Source organism: Bos indicus x Bos taurus, chromosome 23 (genome assembly GCF_003369695.1).
Source record: "Bos indicus x Bos taurus breed Angus x Brahman F1 hybrid chromosome 23, Bos_hybrid_MaternalHap_v2.0, whole genome shotgun sequence".
Lineage (NCBI taxonomy): Eukaryota > Metazoa > Chordata > Mammalia > Artiodactyla > Bovidae > Bos > Bos indicus x Bos taurus.
Genome location: NC_040098.1, coordinates 49,310,122 through 49,330,032, shown reverse-complemented (window position 1 = coordinate 49,330,032; position 19,911 = coordinate 49,310,122). Strand labels below are relative to the sequence as shown.

At 51.5% G+C, this 19,911-nt stretch overlaps 2 long non-coding RNA genes across 3 annotated transcripts in view; one reads left to right on the top strand and one right to left on the bottom strand.

Moving 5' to 3' along the window:
- Positions 1-797: 797 nt before the first annotated feature.
- LOC113881754 overlaps positions 798-19,911 on the bottom strand; it is a 52,151-nt gene continuing 33,037 nt past the window's right edge. The window contains exons 2-4 of one of the 2 annotated variants that reach the window (XR_003508143.1): positions 12,361-12,494; positions 2,338-2,428; positions 798-1,213 (exon numbers count right to left, since the gene is read on the bottom strand). This is a non-coding gene — a long non-coding RNA (uncharacterized LOC113881754). Of the gene's footprint in view, positions 1,214-2,337; positions 2,429-12,360; positions 13,307-19,911 lie in introns of those variants that run through there. The other variant, XR_003508142.1, reaches the window with a different exon arrangement.
- LOC113881755 lies at positions 5,592-9,009 on the top strand. The gene is made up of 2 exons (XR_003508144.1): positions 5,592-7,192; positions 8,019-9,009. It is a non-coding gene; the product is annotated as an uncharacterized LOC113881755 (long non-coding RNA).

Here is a 19,911-nt window from a genome sequence, read left to right as displayed (position 1 = left end):
CCAGGGGATTTCCCAGGCAGGAATACTGGAGTGGGTTGCCATTTCCTTCTCCAGGGAATCTTCCCGACCCAGGGATCAAACCCACATCCCCTATACCGGCAGGTGGATTCTTTACCACTGAGCCATCAGGGAAGTCCTCTTTATCAATACTAATGGAATCGTGAATATTTGCGTATGTTTTTGACTTCCTCAAAATGCCTTTTCACCCATCATCTCTTTTAATCCTTATAGCTCCATTTTTTTTTTTTTTTTTTTTTGGACAGTTGCTGTACAGCATGTGGGATCTTAGTTCCCCAACCAGGGATCGAATTCATGCTTCCTTCAGTGAAATCGCCGAGTCTTAACCACTGGACCACCAGGGAGTCCTTGCAGTAACTCTCGAGACAGCATCGCTTTCCTAAACGCAAGAAGCAGATTACATGTTGTGCTGTGGCAAACAGGTGGGGCCACAGCAAACCATCTGCAGAGGGCCAGGTAGCAGGCGTGTCAGGTTTTGTGGGCACATGGTCTGTCTCAGCTGCAGCCCCTCAGCTCTGCCCCCGCCGTGCCAAGGCGGCGGCTGCGGGCACCATGCACGTGAATGGGTGTGTGCATGTTCCCATGAGACTTTACTGATGGACGCTGGAAGGCCCGTCACTGTCGCAGGTCACAAAACAGGCTTCTTCTTTTGACTCCAGCATTAAAAACGTAAAAGCCGCTCTCGGCTCGTAGACACCCAGGTGTGGGCCAAAGTGACGCGCCTGTGGGCCGCGGTTTGCCAACCTGGGTCTAGCACAGAGGCTCTCGGAATCAGGAAGGACCTTGAGAGAGCTCTGAGATGTTTAATTGCTTCTCCTCTCGAGAGAGTAAAGAATCAAATCCCTCCCGAAGGCGACAGTCCACCGTGCCCTGCTAAGATGAGACCCCAGATACTCTGACTCCTAGTGCAGTGCACTTCCTACCAGAAGCCACTGCTTAAAATAAAGACAAATAGGAGACCAATTAAAGAGATAACTGTAACAACTGCTCAGCACAGCGCCCGGAGACGAGAACGCCCAGTGCCGGCCGTGCGGCCGCCGCGGCCCCTGCAGACAGCGCCTGGCACGCGTTCAGAGAGCTTGAGAAACATAACTGGTTGAGCAGAAATCGTTCCAAGAAATAGCACCGTGACTTTTGCTCCGCTGCTGCCTCACTCTGCTGCAAGTTAACTCCTCGTCTGCCTGAGCTGTGAAACCTGTAAAATAAAGCAAATCGACAGTTGCCATTTTAACTTTTATGATAGTTTCACTTTTTATACCTGCTTCAGCAGTCCCCAGACAGAATGCCACCACCAGTCAAGGCGGACGGTTCTGCAGGTGATCGCTGACAGAGCGCCCGGGTGTGTAGCTGCCAGGACAAAGCAGTTTAGCTCTCTCCCTTCTGTTGCTTGAAATCCATGTTGTGTCGCCTCCGTTCATTAATTTTCTGCTGCTCCAATAAGAACATACCCTCTCTCGCTGGGGTGCAGGGCGGCTGCCCCAGAAGCAGCGGCTGAGACAGAATCAGCCATTCTGAGAGCTGGAGCAGAGACCACCGTGGGAGTTGCGTGTGTGTGTGTGTGTGTGTGTGTTGGGGAGGTCTGTGCATGTGAGTGTGTGTGTGTGTGTGTGTGTGTGTGTGTGTTGGGGAGGTCTGTGCATGTGAGTGTGTGTGTGCGTGTGTGTGTGTGTTGGGGAGGTCTGTGCATGTGAGTGTGTGTGTGTGTGTGTGTGTGTGTGTGTTGGGGAGGTCTGTGCTTGTGAGTGTGTGTGGGTGGGTCTCCGTTTGTGTGTATTCTGTTTGTGTCTGTGTCTGAGGGTCTGTGTGTGTGTTTCTCTTTCTGTGTGTCTGTGGGTGGGGGTCTGTGTATGTGTGGCTGTGTTTGTGTTTGTACGTGGGGGGGTCTGTGTGTGTCTGGTGTGTGTCAGTGTGTATGTGCGTCTGTGTGTGTGTGTGCATGCACAGAAACTGGAGACAGGGTTAAACTCTTCGGGGAAGGGGAGCAGAATGACCCGAGAACAATGGAACAGAAAGCTACCTGAGCGCACGTGGGCAGAGGAGAGGACATTGTGCTTATTTCCTCTTCTCTGAAGCGTTTCCTCCCCCCGCTCCTCCTGGCTTCCTCCTGTCTCTGGGGCCTGGAGGCTCTGAGTCATCCCGTCTGGACAAAGGGCCCTGGTGGCCAAGCCCCTCCAGCCCAGCCCCCGCCCCCACGCTGGGGCCCTGAGCACTTTGCACCCCTCCACTGTGTGCAATCCTCGTGTGCGGTGGTCAAGTGTGGGGTCTGCCAGCCCCGCCGCTGGCCTGGGAGCCCCCGAGACAGGGCTCGGTTCACCTTACCCGTCACTGGATGCCAGTGCCTCGCAGAACGTCTGACACACAGGGGCAGAAAGTCTGTTCAGTGTCGCTGAGTGAGTGAACGACCCTGATTCTAAACGTGAAAAAGAAAAAAAAAATCCACAGAAATATGATGCTTTTAAATGAAGCTTCAACGCTGGTCACGTAAATACCTATTGCTTGATGGGAAAGCTGGACTGAACCCGGAGCCCACTTTGATTTCCAGAGGAGCTGTGGATCCCAGAGAGCCACTGACCTTCTAGGGGGAGGGGCTGCGAGAGGTGCTGGGGGTTCTTTACACAGCGATGTGCTCAGCTGGCGAGAGTCCTTGGCTATTCCAGGTCCTAAGACTTCTGGAAGAAGGGTCAGCAGGGAATGCTGTGATGTGAACCCAGTTCTTCGGCATCACTTCAGCTGAGACTTCCAGAAGTGTCCAAAGAAGCAAAGCAGTAATAAACATCAAAGAGCTGTGCCCGCGCTTCCCTGGTGGCTCAGTGGTAAAGAGTCTGCCTGCTAATGCAGGAGACACATCTTCGATCCCTGGTCCGGGAAAACCCCACATGCCGTGGAGCAACTAAGCCCATGTGCCCCGACTACTGAGTCCACACTCAGACGACAAAGAGAAGCCACTGCAATTAGAAGCCCAGACTCCACACTAAGAGCAGCTCCCGGTCTCTGCAACTAGAGAAAAGCCCACACAGCAATAAGACCCAGCACAACCATAAATACACGTATTAAATAAAATAAAAAGAGCTGTCCTCACAATATACCCTCTGTGTTCTACAGCTCCTTCATCCAAAAAATGGGCAGCGTTAACCGTATTTCTCCCACCTTACTCCTAACCTGAAATATTACCAAGCAATTTGCATTTTGATTTATTCAGCCTTCTTTTTAATACATGTTACACTTTCAACATCTACTTAGCATCTACTATGTGACAGGCGCTGAGCTGAGTTCCGTGGGGAAACAGAAGAACAGAATGGTGCTTCTGAGAAGTTCATGGTCAACTGGAGGAAATAGGGAAGTTGAGCTATCCATTTATATTCAACAGACTTTTATTTAAGCATCTATCAAATGCCAGGTGTTAAAAAGTAGGTTAAATGAATTAATTAGACCAATAAGTCAATGGAAAAGGCCAGCAAAGACATCAATCACTGTCATACACGGTAAGTGGTATGGCAGGTTGGAATACACCGCATTAAGCACAAAAACCTGGCTTTGTGAGGTGGTCAGAGATGCTGCCACAGTCTAGGTTTTTAACTGGACCTCAAAGAATGAATAGAAATCCACAGAAGCAGTGCAAAGAGGAGGGGCAGGCGAAGGAGGAAACTTAGGGACCAAGCGTAGAGGTTAGGTGCGGAGCAGGCCCCAAGCATCATGATCTAGAGAACAGCAAGTATGCAGGCAGTTGGAGGGAAGCCAGCTGGAAAGGGAAGGGGGTACCATGCTAAAAATAAAATGGGTGATATGCCCCTTGGAGCAATGGTGAGCCATGGAAGCCAAGGAGCCGAGGAAGGGAACCCACGCTCGGATTTAAGAAAAGCTACAGGTGACTGAAAGAAGCGGGAAAGGAAACACCCGAGCCGGCAGCTGCAGGCGGGTGTTTTGACTCCCGTGCAAGTTCACGTCTGTCCACATGTCCAGCAGGACCATGCCCCCGAGGGGGCCACTGCGGGTGGCGGGATCTGCTGGGCACGGAGAAGCCAGTTTTCGTGATGTAGGAACAGCAGACGCAGGACCCAGCAGACGGTAACTGACACGGGTCCCAGACGGAGTCGTCCCACTGAGGGGAACGTGGCTCACTGACCCACGTGTCGCCAGGGTCTCGCAGAGGAGGGAGGCGGGCTCGTGGGGAGGCTCACACTGCAGCTTTCAGAAGGCGAGCCAGCAGGGGCTGAGAAGGAGCACGTGCCGTGGCCATGAGTGCAGGGTCAGCCTCAGCTCGGGTCCTCTCCGCAGGGTGGCCGAGATCTCCCCCACATAGCAACCCTTTGCAACTTTCAAAGCACCGTCCCCCTTCCTCGAACACACAGCTGGCTTCTGGAGTAGATACTGAGAGGGACGCCCTGCCGAAATGACTCATGGCTCGAGAGCATGCCGGAAAGAGGAGTCACGCTAGAAGAAGGCAAAGGGACATCACAGCCGCTCGAGAAAGAAAGGGCCACTCAAGGCTGGCAGGTGTGTGACATCTGCAGCTCAGAGCTTTATCCACAACCACTTAGTCTCAAAGCATTCCCACTTGCCCATCAAATAAAATCTAAAAGCAAACACATTCCACAAGCCTTATCAGAGCCACACAGACACAAACCGATCGTGGTGGTTCAGAAAGTCAGGATTTATATTTTATATTCAGTCCTATTCCTAAATTGGGAAAGGTTTCCATATCATTATTGTGCTCACTATAGGCTCCACTGTTCTTCGAAACTGCTGTACCATAAAACCCAGGTTATGAGTGTTAACATAATAAAAGCAATAATGCAAACGCCAGGTCACCAGGCATTCATCCAGAAGTCGAGCACGGTAAAGCACTTTGGTCAAAAGATTACAATGTAACTGAAGCCCTGTAATATATTATACTGAATATAAATTATTAATGTGATTTAATTTTAAGTGTTAGCTAAATGCTTACTAGAGTATTTTAAAAGAAAAACAATCTTGAGACACGCAAAAGCGAGTTGGTAAAATATTATAAAATATGATAGGGAATAATTTGGTCTTAGCTCTGGGTACACTAATACTTAACTGACAATTGGTCTTCTGGGGTTTTTTTGCTTGTTTCATTCTACATCAAAGAAAAGCAAAGCCCACAGTTCTTGCCATATGGCAAGGAACATTTTCTAGATTATCCATTTCTACTTGCCTTAACACCTCGCTGTTTCTACAACCAATAGCTTCTCCTCAATGCCCGCTGTGGCTTCATCTCAAATACCCACCTCTAGTGGGGAAATTCAGTATCGTGGGTTAGACTTGGTCCGAGACTGAGCCATACAGTTATAATCAGAATCTTACTGAGTCAACAAATATGAGTACTTCTACAATTTTCTATACATATTGACAAGTGGCTTTTACTAAGAATTCTGCCTAATCACGGGGGCTTCTCTGGTGGCTCAGTGGTCAAGAATCTGCCTCCCAGTGCAGAAGACATGGGTTTGCTTTCTGGGTTGGGGCGATCCCCTGGAGGAGGAAATGGCAACCCACTCCAGTATTCTTGCCTGGAGAATCCCATGGACAGAAGAGCCTGGCGGGCTGTAGTCCATGGTGTTGCAAAGAGTTGGACACGACTGAGCACACACACACACACACACACCCATGATTCACTGCAAAGATGGGTGTGATTGGCCTTCTCTTTAAACCCCAGCACTGCTTCTAGGCCAATAAATGACCCTCTCCCCCATACGCCATCTGTGTTCGTCTGCTCAGGCTGCCATAACTGAGGAGCCCAGACCGGGGTAAATAGAAGAAGTGTATCTGCCCAGTTCTGGAGGCTGAAAGGCCAAGATCAAGGCGCCAGCACAGCTGGTTCCTTCGGAGGCCTCTCTCCTCCGCTTACAGACGCCGCCTCCTCCCTGAGCCCTCACACGGTCTTCCTTCAGTGTGTGTCTGGGTCCTGAGTCCCACTTCGTATAAGGAAACCAGTCCCGTTGGACTAGGGCCCAGCTTCATGACCTCCTTTTACCTAAACAACTTCTTTAAAGACTCCACCTCCTCCAAGTACAGACACATTCTGAGGTCCTGGGGGCTAGGGCTTCCCCGCATGAATTTCAGCCCCTCACACCACCCACAAATGTAACACTTATGAAGGCATCTCCAGCACACTCAGCGTGGCCTCCACCCAGACACCACCCACACCCACCCAGAGCCCACACCTCACCCCTGACTGCAGCCTCTCTGAGGGCCATCTCCCCCAGACTCCTGGTCTCGGTTCTCACCAGGACCTTCAGGGACCCAGCTCCTCTACCTGCTTGGCAGCCCTCCAGCCCCTCCTGATTCACCACCTCCCTGTCCGCTCTAGAACCCATAAGACAGCCTGTGCCCCCATCGCGGCATTGGCACCCAGGCAGGAAGGTCGGGCCCAGCAACGCTGTTGATTATGTGCAGTGGCCATTCCAACCCATCCGGGTTTGCCAGTGCCCAGGACAAGCCTTCATTCTGCAAGTGTCTGTCACTTCCTCCACCTCCTGTTTCTCCCCCCAGGTCTACCTCTTTCTCCGAGAACCTTCCCCCACCCACTCGGCCAGAGAGGAAAAACCACGCTCTGAACTCTCCCTCTGGCCAGAAATGATGATGAGACCAGTGGCAGATGCTGCCTGCAGATCCTCTCGAAGCAGACCTGTTGCTGAGTGCTGGGGCTCTGCCGGAGGGGCCACACTGAGTCAGAGCCCCCCACCCCAGGTACCACGGTGCCCCCAGCCCACATCGGGCCCCGTGATGGCAGCGAGGCCTTGCAAAGACTTGGTCTACGGGGAGAGGAATGAAGCAGGCATGCCTCGGAGATGAGAGGGCGGAGGCAAGGGTGTGAGGCTGCGAGGAGGACTTCCCAGCTCCCATGACGTCAGCCTGCCGTCCCTGCCGGCTTCCGGACCCTGACACGGTCCAACAAGCCCTTCTTCACCCGGGCTGAGTCGCTTCTTGTTTCTTGCCACCGAACCGTCCTTGACTAAGACACCTTACAACACAGCTGCTGGCTCGCCCCCGCCACCCACTCCCTCGTTCTTTTCTTCTCCCGGAATCTGTTTTCCCGTTTCTATTGAGACAGCCACGCTGCACACACAGGGCCTGAATTTTCACTTGAACAAACGCTGCCTGGCCTGGGCCCAAAGAGGACAAGCAGCAACCCCGTGACTTGGCCACACAACAGGTGAGCCGCGCCGTGCCAGCACGCACACTGACTTGCCTCGGACCTGCCGGGCTGACTGTGAGAGCCTCCTGACAACAAGCCGGACCGCCTGGGCCGGAATTCCTCTGGACGTTTGCAGCAGCCGTAGCCTGAGAGCCACGGGAGGCGCTGGGCAGCCAGGGTGGAGCTGTGTGGGGGGAGACAGGTCGGGGGTAGGCTGTGTTCAAGGGAACATTCTTCATCCCAAATCACTCAGAACTTCAGCCATGAGATTAATGGTTGCCGTGGCAACTGATCAGCCCGGGAGGCTTCTCACAGCTCCTCAGAACGAGTGTGTTAGTCGCTCGGTTGTGCCTGACTCTCTGTGACCCCCATGGACTGTGGCCTGCCAGGTTCCCCTGTCCATGGGGATTCTCCAGGCAAGAATACTGGAGTGGGTTCCCATTTCCGTCTCCAGGTCACCTTCCCGACCCAGGGATTGAACCCATGTCTTCCGTGTCTCCTGGCAGGCAGGCGCTTTACCACTAGCGCCCTCAGGATGAGGGGACCCTCTCTAACATGCCAAGATCTGCCACGGGCCAAAGTTGTCTCTTGCGTTTTGGCCAAAAATAAACTTTCTTTTGCACATTCTATGGGACTTTTTGGAAAATTTTCTCTCCTGAGGAAACGCCACGTTTTTCTCTTGGTGTTTTATCTGACACTACACTTCGGCTATTCCCACAAAGAAGAAGTTCCTACCGCCTTGGGGGCATTTTTCTCTCGTGCTGTAGTTCGGGGGGCATGGGTCTGTTTCAGTTACTTCTCTTCACTCAGTCTTCCTCCCCTGGCGCCCCTCCCTCTCCTCCAGCCCTCACTCACTCCCAGATGAGACACTGGGCATCACGTGGTTCGCAGATTCGAACGCATCCGTTTAGGAGCACCTCCAAACGAAAGGATGCCCTCTGGCAAGCATTCTGCTCTAACAAGTGGCAGGTCCCCCTCCCCTGTGGACAACGCACAGCCATGAGAACCACGAGTCACGAGACTCAGTGAATCCAGGGCACGTCCTTCCCTGCAGCCTGCTCTTCGAGGGACCGCCTCTGAAATAAAGACTGGTCCTCCACGTAAGAAAGGGCACAGACACATTCTTTTAGTTCATTTGCTTCTTTCGCTTGGCTTTTTGGTTGATTTGCCGAAGTGGTAGTGACTGTATTATACAGACCTAACTCCTACAAGCACATGTCTCCATCAGCGTGAATAAGCAAAGGACTTCCCTGGTGATCCAGTGGTTAAGAACCCACCTTCCAGGACAGGGGAGGCGGGTTCAATCCTGGTCGAAGAACTGAGATCCCACATGCCACCAGGAAGCTCAGCCTACACTCCGTGACTGGAGAAGCCCAGTACCACGGCTGAGACCCAACACAGCCAGATACATAGAGACTTCTTAAAAGAAATAAAACAATAATTATGGGCACATGATTAGAACTGCACCTATCATGCTTGTTTTTGACATGATGACTACAGAAACTGGCACCACAGGAGGAGGAGAAAAAGCTGACTGGGGTCACAGACACCCTTGGCTTTAGGGGCCCTAGACCGGCACCACCATGCCCCTGTCCTTACCGCTGGTAATCGGTATAAATAAATCAGCTGTGATTTATTTTGCTGATGTATAAATGCATGGATTTTATGTTCCATCTTGTATGCCATATAGGCATTCCTTGGTGATATGTAGAATTGCTTTTGTCAGCTTTGATTAAATAGCTCATGGTTTTATGTTTCCAATAAGAAAATATATCTGTGAAATACCTTTATTATTGAAAATCCTGCAATAAAAAACAATCCTGGTGCCTGTAAAAGTTTCTAGCTATTCTTTTCAACTTTTAAAGCAATTATTTTTTAACTCAGTTTTTTGATAAGCCAAAGTTTCTTAGAAATGCAAGTATGATCTTAATAGAAAATAGAGTGTACTGTGAAATATCAGTTAACCAGAACACCCTTTCTGGTTAAGCAAGCATTAGATACAGCAGAAGCACCGGGGACTCAGCTATGGGAAGGGTGCCTGCCGTCCATCAGGGCACCTCGGCCTGAGGGAAGTGTTCCTTGCAGAGACTCTGGTCCTTCTGCTCTAACTCTCTGTGAACCAAGTCACACCTGCCTTCTCTCTGGTGTAGGAACAGCCCACCAGAAGGAAAGACCCTGGGTTCAGATGCTCAAGCCACATTCCTTCAGTGCGAAGTCACTAATAATTTCACCAATATAGAAAGATGGTTCCCATATATTGTTAACTAAAGCATCAGTTTGGAAAACAGTAAGAATTCAGTTTTGTAAAGGATACACCCCAGGATTGGGTTAGAGAAAGGGGTTGGGTGACAAAGGCAGGCTTAGGAGAAAGCACAAGGAGATGGTTGCAATGACGCAAAAATGAAAGTGATTTGGACCAGCACACGGAAGAGAGGGCTAAGTGCAAAAATGAGTTGCATGTTGATTCGTTGGATTGCAGGTCACTGAGATTTTCATGGAGGTTACCTTAAAAACCTTATTTGGGCTCAAGCGCACCTCTCATTCACTGGAACTGGATTTTAGCCATTGCTGTATAGGAGGAACTGGCCAGTCCGTTTTATCAGTCAGGAGAGGCTGGGCTATATACACAGCGAGCATGGCCGCCACCTCTGTTGATAAACCGCAAGCTTATTCCCTCTCCCTCTACTGCCCAGGGACTTCCCCGGTGGCTCAGATGGTGAAGCATCTGCCTACAACGTGGGAGACCTGGGTTCGATCCCTGGGTTGGGAAGATCTCCTGGAGAAGGAAGTGGCAACCCACTCCAGTATTCTTGCCTGGAAAATCCCATGGACAGAGGACCCTGGTAGGCTACAGTCCATGGGGTCGCAGAGTCGGACACGATGAGCAACATTTACTTTTTGTTTACTACTGCCCAGCGCAGATGGGCTCAGCATAGTCTCTGGAACACAGACTGACAGAGGCTCCATGCAGCACATGCGCCACAGCCACCGCCACGGCCAGGAGGAAGCGTGGTGAGTTTATCGCTTCTGCTCACATGTAATTGGCAAAGCAATACTCGTTTCCTTAGTCGGTTTGGTTAGCAGGAGTCATTGCCCCAGATAACACTTAACTGACAAAATCCAGTTTCAGAACCGAAGAATTTGACGTCTCCATTAAGAAAATGCCCCTAGAAAGACTCAGATCTACTCTGATAGATAGATAGAAAGCGTATATATGTGAATACACATGCATAGGTGTGCTTGTAGAAAATACAGATGATGGAGTTAAACGTTTATGGAGCCTGGAGGGACCCTGCAGGAGAATTTTCTGAGTAAATACTTCACAGAGGCAGAGCTGAGCACAAGAAATGTGGCTTTGAAACCAGATAGTCTTGCTTGTTACTCTCTCTGAGACTTGCCAAGCTAAGTTCTCAGCCACTCAGCCTCAGGGTCCTCATATGTGAAGTGGATACAAAATCTACCACGCGGCTCTTGTAAAATAAAGTACCCAGGGACATAATAGGGAGTCAGTGAATGTTAGTTGCTGTTTATTTTGCTTTGTTCAGTAAAAAACAAACAAACAAAAAGCTTTGTGATTATTTGCTTTGTCTTTTTTTCCCCCTAGGTCACACCCTACGGCATGCGGGATCTTAGTTTCCTGACCAAGGATCAAACCCCTGTCCCCTGCAGCAGAAGCAGAGTCTTAACCACTGGACCATCAGTGAAGTCCCTGCCTTGTCTCCTATAAAAGGGCATATATGAACATCCCTACTAATCGACATTTCTCATTAAAAGGGTACTGATTACTAAACATTTCATTTAAAATGTGCATTAGCATTAAAGACAACTTCTCTCATTTTCTTTTACTAGATGATTCTAGCTGTGTTCTCCCAGAGGAAATGATTCGATTGAAAGGTTGGGAGAGCAAGTCTGCCTTCATCAACAAAGCCTTGGAATCGTGAATGAGTTTTACCTTCAAGAACTTTTTGTTTGCACACTGAAATATTTCACTTTGGAAACTGAGTGCTGAATGTGAAGACCAGTCAGCAGCGTGCTGATTTTCTAATCCAAGTTGTCCCAGGTGTTAAAAGATGTTGTATGGTCCTACACCTGCAGCTGATATCTTCATTCCATTTCAATTAGTCCTTTTGTGCATGTTAACACCCATCCGTTCTTTCACACAAGCTGATCCTTCAGGCCCTGAACACCCCTCCCCTACAATTTTTTAAGCAACGAGTTTCAATTGCCTGTTGCAGTTTCGACTCGTTCCCTGCCTTGTGGGTGTTTGCTGCTGCTGCTGCTGCGTCGCTTCAGTCATGTCCAACTCTGTGCGACCCCACAGACGGCAGCCCACCAGGCTCCCCCGTCCCTGGGATTCTCCAGGCAAGAACACTGGAGTGGGTTGCCATTTCCTTCTCCAATGCATGAAAGTGGAAAGTGAAAGTGAAAGTGAAGTCGCTCAGTCATGTCCAACTCTTTGCAATCCCATAGACTGCAGCCCACCAGGCTCCTCCGTCCGTGGGATTTTCCAGACAAGAGTAAGGATGTGATATCCACCTGTAGGAAGATGGATTCCTTGGTTCTTGAGATGATACATGAGAAGCAGATCCAAATGAAAATACTTTCTGCCCTGGGTCTTAGAGATGCTCGCTTCAGTTCCTGAAAATGCACATCTGAATCTAGAAGGAGCATTTGTCTCAGTCAAGACCCACAGGGATCCGCCTGGAGCCATGGTCGACAGGCCAGCACCTTCCTCCTGCCAGCTCACAGGACGTCCCAGACTTTCTCTGCAAGTGGCCCATGGTGAATCTTAGTCTCTGATGTTGTTGAGAAGCAGAACATGTGTTACATGAATATTTAGTTTATGAGAGAGATAGCAGAAAACATCTCTTTTCTGCCCTCAAGTAGTAGAATTATGGCTATGTTTTTATTTCCATCCAAAAATTCACATAACATTAAAAAGGAAATGTAACACAGTAATTGAAACAAATTGGAAATTTCTATGGCCATAACATTTATGAGTTCAAATTTCATGTGAGCACATGGAAATAGTTAGTGAGCATACGTTGGCAGCATCCAAATTACACCTAATAAAATGGCCACAGAGAGAAAAGTAACGTAAGATGATTTACTTATCCTACCTAATTCGCTGTTTTATTTCAATCCGTAACTATTCCCAGTCAACCAAATGCCACCAGTCTGCTTACCCTGAATTGTTGGTAATGGCTGCTGGTGCTATCTGTTTGCTCGTTGGTAATGTTTTCTTTGGCTGGTCAGAAATTTAGCAGGTGTGAAACGGAGTCCTGTTCCCTTTGCAAGCTTCTTGGTCATCAGGGCCGAGCTAAGAAAGATTCGAAAGATAGAGAGCAATTGCACTCAGCTACGCAGCGCTCCTGTCTACACCCCAGATTAAATCTGCGGGTTTGCAGGGGTGGGAGGAGGCATGGGCCAGCTGCTCCCTTAAGGAATGAGAGAAATGCCCTGGCTCCCTGTGCCGCGCGATGACCCTCTGGAGCAATGGCGAGGCTCACGGCCTCTCAGTGGGCCCTAGGCTCCTCTCGCTCCTCTGTCTCCAGGCTGCATCCATGACAACCTGGGCTTGTCACCGTTCTCTGTAAAAGCTGGATGTTCCCTCTGCGTGCGGGCACACGCACGGAAGTGCACACTGGCGATCCCCTCACTTCACAGACACCACTCGATGAAGAGTGAAGTGTCTGGGGGACCGGTGATATCTGTGGAGTTCTATCATGACAGGAGACCGGGGCCTTTAACCTGTCAGCTCTAAACCGGGGTGAGCGATGCCCATCCTGCCCACCACGCGCAGGAGGCGTGAGGATCCAATCCAAGGAGAACGAGAGGAAATACGCACACGTTCGGGGAACTGTCCGATCTCACCCAGATGTTATCCAGGAGTACTGAGGCCTGGGATGTGCAGTGAGCTTCAGATGACTGTTTAGCCGAATTCACTACAAACACAGAAAAGATCTACTTGGTGGTGGAGGGGGCGGTGACGATGCTTTGATGAAGCAAAGTAACTGGACGACGGGATGCAGGCCTCAGGGTCCCTCCTCTTGGGATCACCCCGACCAAGAGCCAGAAACTCCATCTGTGAAAGCTCACAGGGGCACGTCCCTGGTGCTCCAGTGGTTAAGACTCTACACTTCCCCTGCAGGGGGCATGGGTTCCATCCCAGGGCAGGGAACTAAGATCTCACATGAAGCACAAAATGACCACGAAAAAAATAAAGAAGAAAAGAAAACAAGCTTACCAGGCGGTGCGCCTGGGCGTCCCGCCCACTGCCCCTCTACGACTGCTCTGCCCCCCTCCCATCCTTTCCCCCCCTTCCACTCCCCAACCCCCGCTGCCCGCTCCCAACACTTGCGCAGAAGCCGTCAGGACCACAGCCCCTCCCCATCCTCTACTTTATCTAGAAGCTCTTTCAACATGGAGAGCTAAGCGGGGAACTTGGGTCTCCTCAACAGACTCTGACAGGGGGCCCACAACTGAGGGGGAAGGCCGGCAGGAGAAAGGAAAGGGCTCAGAAGCTCCCCCAAGTCACCGAAGCCAAGCTGGGGAAAACTCCCCGTGTCTCCTTCCAGCCACAGGCCCCAGATGGCCTTATGGGCACGTCCCTGCCCGTAGGGCAGTCTGGATTCCTCATGAACCGACCACCCACGCGTCAAGCCCAGCAGATAGGTGGGCGGGTGTGAGGGGCACATGGCCTGGACAGCCTCCTCGCCCACCTGTCCTGTGTTAAACCTCTAGCACCCAGAAGAATCTGAAGCCTCGGCGTCTGGGCTGTGAGGACAATAAGCTCATTTCAACCCTGTCATTCCTCGGCCAAGAGTGCTTGGCCCTCCATAATAGATGACCTTTTGTTTCCTTGAGGGTCGGTCAGTGGCGTCACAAGAGTCCAAGAGTTGGACACAACTTAGCGACTAAACCACCACCAGGCTTCCCTGGTGGCTCAGATGGTAAAGAATCTGCCTGCAATGCAGGAGACCCGGATTTGATCTCTGGGTCAGGAAGATCCCCTGGGGAAGGGAACAGCTACCCGCTCGGCTCTCTTGCCCGGAGAATCCCGTGGTTGAGGAGCCTGGAGGGCTACAGTCCATGGGGTCGTACAGAGTCAGACATGACTGAATGACTAATGAGATAGGATTCAGGTCCTTGTGCCTCACTGTAAAATGCCGGCAGCTCACCACCAGCCAAGAGCTGGTGTGAATTAATGCTGACCCTGGGTCAAATGATGGGCCCAAATCTCTGAAACCTCGGCCCTCAGAGGGAAGGAAGCTTCACCCGGAGAAGATGACACATAAAATGGGTCCCTGCCCAGAAGAGCTTACATGGTAACACGTCCAGGGGAAGGAGAAAAACATGTTTTCCCCATGCGGCATGTTGCTGAGATCTTGCTCTTAATGGCATAAATCTTTGTAAATCCTCCAGATTGAAAGATGAAGCAAGGGAAGCGAGCGGGTGAGGCAGGAGGCATTTCAGGCTGCCTGTGGGTAACGAGACAAGCCTCGGGGCAGGAGGGACCATGGAGGAGGGCCCATGAGGGGCAGATGCTGCTGGTCCTGCTGCAGAACCCCTCCTTCTGCCAGCCCCTCTGAGAGCCACCAGGCTGTCCAGCCTGGCCTGGCCCACCTCTGGGCACCTCCCTTTCTCAAGAAGAGCTGCCAGCCCTCTGATGAGCCGGGGGCTTGGGTCAGCAGTCTTCCCGGCACCTAACCCCAAACCAGGCACACGGAATTTGTGCACAATAAACACAGATTTTGAGAACAGATCAATTCATTAACACGCCTGCAGCATACAGCCCTCCCCGAGGAACTTTCATTCCAGGACAGATGTGAGACGCATCCCTTGGTCACTTCTAGATGTGAATGTCTTAACTATGTCACACGCCCAGCATGTGATCACTGAGTTATGGTTCCGTTCAAGCTGAAAGGAATCTTAGATATCAGCTAGTCTGACCATTTCCTCTTCCACATGAGAAATCTGATTGATTCTATCAAGTGGGGGAATATCTTAATTACTTGCGAAAACAAAACCTTAGTACCCTGAAGGCAGATCATTTCCCCCAGGGCTAGCATAAGGACCACAAACATCTAGCCCGACCTGTTGATGGTTCTCATTAGGAGGGTTTCTCTGGGTGTTTACATTGGAAATTCTACAAGGTCAGGGAGTACATTCTGAGTGAGAAAGAAATCAGCTTAAATTTTTCTTTTTTAAGGTTATAAGGATATACCTAGCAGTAGGAGCACCACCCTTATGGCAGAAAGTGAAGAGGAACTCAAAAGCCTCTTGATGAAAGTGAAAGTGGAGAGTGAAAAAGTTGGCTTAAAGCTCAACATTCAGAAAACGAAGATCATGGCATCCGGTCCCACCACTTAATGGGAAATAGATGGGGAAACAGTGGAAACAGTGTCAGACTTTATTTTTCTGGACTCCAAAATCACTACAGATGGTGACTGCAGCCATGAAATTAAAAGACGCTTACTCCTTGGAAGGAAAGTTATGACCAAACTAGATAGCATATTCAAAAGCAGAGACATTACTTTGCCAACAAAGGTTCGTCTAGTCAAGGCTATGGTTTTTCCAGTGGTCATGTATGGATGTGAGAGTTGGACTGTGAAGAAGGCTGAGCGCCGAAGAATTGATGCTTTTGAACTGTGGTGTTGGAGAAGACTCTTGAGAGTCCCTTGGACTGCAAGGAGATCCAACCAGTCCATCCTGAAGGAGATCAGCCCTGGGATTTCTTTGGAAGGAATGACGCTAAAGCTGAAACTCCAGTACTTTGGCCACCTCATGCGAAGAGTTGACTCATTGGAAAAGACTCTGATGCTGGGAGGGATTGGGGGCAGGAGGAGAAGGGGACGACAGAGGATGAGATGGCTGGATGGCATCACTGACTCGATGGACGTGAGTCTGAGTGAACTCCGGGAGTTGGTGATGGACAGGGAGGCCTGGTGTGCTGTGATTCATGGGGTCGCAAAGAGTCGGACATGACTGAGCGACTGATCTGATCTGATCTGAGCAGTAGGAGTGAAGGTCACTCAGTTGTGTCCAACTCTTTGCAACTCTATGGAGTATACAGTCCGTGGAATTCTCCAGGCCAGAATACTGGAGTGGGTAGCCTTTCCCTTCTCCAGGGGATCTACCCAACCCAGGGATCAAACCCATGTCCCCACATTGCAGGCAGATTCTTTACCAGCTAAGCCACCAGGGAAGCCCAGGGATGTACCTACCAGCAAGCACATCTTTAAAAATTCTTCTAGGGCCTTCCTTGACGGTCCAGTGGTTAAGACTCCACACTTCCAATGCAGAGGGTGAGGGTTCAATCCCTGGTAGAGGAACTAAGATCCCACATGCCCCCACGGCACAGCCAAAAAGAAAAGTTTTAAAATTCTTCTAAATTTAACATTTACTGAGTAACACCTGTAAGGTGCCCCAGCATGTACCCTGTGTGTGCGCGACATCGCTCCAGTCATGTCCAACTCTTCTCGACCCCAGTGACTGTGCAGCCCGCCTGCACAGTCCAGGGATTCTCCAGGCAAGGACACTGGAGCAGGTTCAGGGGATATACTCCCTGGGATTGAACCCACATCTCTTACATCTCTTGTGTTGGCAGGTGGGTTCTTTACCACTAGCGCCACCTGGGAAGCCAGAAGCCAAAGGTAAATTCAGTATCCCTGCCTGCTGCAGAGACTCCCCATTTTGTGAGATCTGACAAACACATACAAATGGTCCCAACAGAGCCAGATGCCGGGAAGACTGAAGCACCCACTCCAGCAGGGAAATGAGGTTCAGAGAGAAAGCAGACTGGAGGCCCTGGGCCCGGCAGATGGAGAGGCAGGACGCGACCAGGCCGTGAAGGGGGACAGAGGGTCTCCAGGCAGACAGACAGAGCCAGCACCGGCCGCAGGAAGGACTCGACATGGGCTACACCAGGGATGCACAGGAATAGCTTTTATTTTGTACCAAGGGCGTGCCAGGCACTTTTAAAAAACGGAATCGTTCAAGACTCATAGCAGCCAGTGAATCAGGCGCCTCCATTTTCCAGAGAAGGAAGCGGAACCTTGGAAAGATTAATAACGGGTCGAGTGAGGGTCAAGATGACATAACGCACACGGGGCACAGCTGGGCAGAAAGCCCCGAGGGGCTGGCTCCAGGGTCCCGCTTTAGCCAGCCCACGAGGCCGCCTTTCGGGGTGGAGGGAGACCACAAACCACGTCTCAGGGCAGCAGGGCTGGGCCTGGGGACCAGGGAGGAAACAGGGCCACTGGAGAAAGAGGAAGAGGACAGAGGAGGGAGGGAGGGAGCACAGAGCAAGGGCTGTGACCCCGCTTGCTTCTAAGGTGGAGGTGACAGTGAGCGTCAGGGTCGGAGCAAGCAGGCGACGGCCAGGAGCAGCAGCAACCGATCGAGATCACGGGCCGGGGACTGAGGGGCGGAGGGCAGAGGGGGAGGCCCGGGCTAGGAAAGAGTAAGGGCCATCCCTTCCCCAAGACAGGATGAGAGGGAAGGAGAAGGCGGCGGAAGGGAGGGCGGAAGTGAGAAAGAGAGGGTCCCAGCAGCGCCGGGGGCTGCCCTTCTCAGCCAGCCCCGGGAGCACGTCCGCTCCCGGCCAGGAGGCGAGCAGGGTCAGCGCAGGCCTGAGCAGAGTGGAAACGATGTGGAGCAGCTGTCGTGGGAATCTGATAGGGAGCTAAAAATGGAGCTCAGGAAGACGGCCACGGGCGCGGCAGAGCCCGACGGCAGGACTGCAGGGGGTCCGATTACTGCGGGCGCCCCAGTCCCTTCATCAGAACCGAGCAGAGGGGGGTCGGGAGGGGACGAGAGGGCAGAAAGACGCGGCAGAAGGCCGAGAGGGAAAGGGAATCCGAAACTTTTGAGGACTTTGCCAAAACAGCTAACATGGACTCCAAAACACCACGGGGAGGGAGGCAACGCGTGGCCAGGAGGGTCCAAGACGCGCAGAGCTGGGAGGGCTCAGGGGCCACGGGGAGGGCGCAGAACAGGCTTGGTGGGAAGGCGGGAACAGGGCATGGAAGGACAGCTCTAGAGGGCATTTCAGAGATGACGAGCTCACAGGAGGCAAGATAAGGCCCGGGTGTGGCCGTGTGCGAGGAGAGAGCCCTGACGGAGGAGGGGAGGAGAGCAGGGTGGGTGTGGGGCCTGGGGAGGACTGGAGCTTGTGCAGACACCACCTGCCGAACGCACAGCAAGGGAGGAGGCCAGGCTGAACCAGAGAGCCAGAGAGGAGCTGGCGTTACTGGGGATGCACAGTGCCATTTCTACTGCAAGTGGCACAGGCAGTGCTGCTCCCCACCCAGCCCACGCCTAGAATGAAAAAGCAAGTAAAACAGGCTTCCTAGAGTTCTCCCCGAGAGGCTGGGACCCGGGAGGAGAGAAGGGAAGCCAGGCTGCGTAAACGGTATAAATGGAGGAACGGCCCACGGGTGTCGGGGGTGGGAGAGCCTCAGATGTAGGGAGCGTCTACTTCTCTGACCTTCTGCCTTAAACAAAGCCGACCCACTCCTCTCTCCTGTGTCCAAAGCTCAAGATAAAAGGGCCTCCGATCATCCCACCCGCTAACCACAGCATGAGCTCCAGACTCCGCGGCTGGCTTCTTCGTCAGCTGCTCCAGGCCTATGGGAACCATCTCCGGCCCAGCCTAAGTTCACCCTTTTGACTTGATGTTCAGCCACGAGGTCATGTCCGACCCTTTGCAACCCCATGGACTGCAGCAGGCCAGGCTTCACTGTCCTTTATCTCCTGGAGTTTGCTCAAGCTCATGTCCATCGAGTCGCTGATGCTGTCCAACCATCATCTTCTGTCGTCCCCTTCTCCTCCTGCCTTCAGTCTTTCCCAGCATCAGGATCTTTTCTAATGAGATCGGCTCTTCATATCAGGTGGCCAAAATATTGAGGCTTCAGCTTCAGCATCAGTCCTTCCGATGAATATTCAGGGTTGATTTCCTTTAGGATGGACTGGTTGGATCTCCTTGCAATCCAAGGGACTCTCAAGAGTCTTCTCCAACACCACAGTTTAAAAGCATCAATTGTTTGGTGCTCAGCCTTCTTTACAGTCCAACTGTCACATCCATACCTGACTACTGGAAAAACCATAGCTTTGACTAGACGGACCTAGTCAAAGTCAGGTGTGTCAGCAAAGTGATGCCTCTGCTTTTGACCTGGAAACAGGTTTTGCTCACCTGATTTGACCCTGGTCCTCTCTTGAGCACAGCTTTAGACTCACTATGGCAAGAACCTTCGGCCGCACCGCCCTTGCCTGCTTCAAGAGAACATTTAATAAATGTTTGGCAGTGCTTAGCACCTGCAGGGCATGGGCTGAAGAAGCCCGTGGAAGTCATTCAGTTCCTGGGTGACTCCTCTTATAACATTTCCACCCAGCAACGTCCCCCTGCTACTTGAGTACATAGAGCCAGGAAACCCACTCCGCGTGACACCGTCCGTCTCGCCACTGGGTGGCTCTATTGAAAAGTTTCCATTCCCTAATCTTTCTTTCCATCATAGCCAAGTACCTGGATTTTTTAAAAAATACTTATTTTCCTGATTTGGCTGCACCAGGTCTCAGTCGCCATTTAGTTGCAGCGTGTGAACTCTTAGTTGTGACATATGAGACATAGTTCCCTGACCAGGGCTCGAACCCCAGGTCCCCTGCATTGAGAGTGTGGGGTCTTAGCCACTGGACCACCTAGGAAGTCCTGTTCCTTCACAGTCATGTAAAACAAG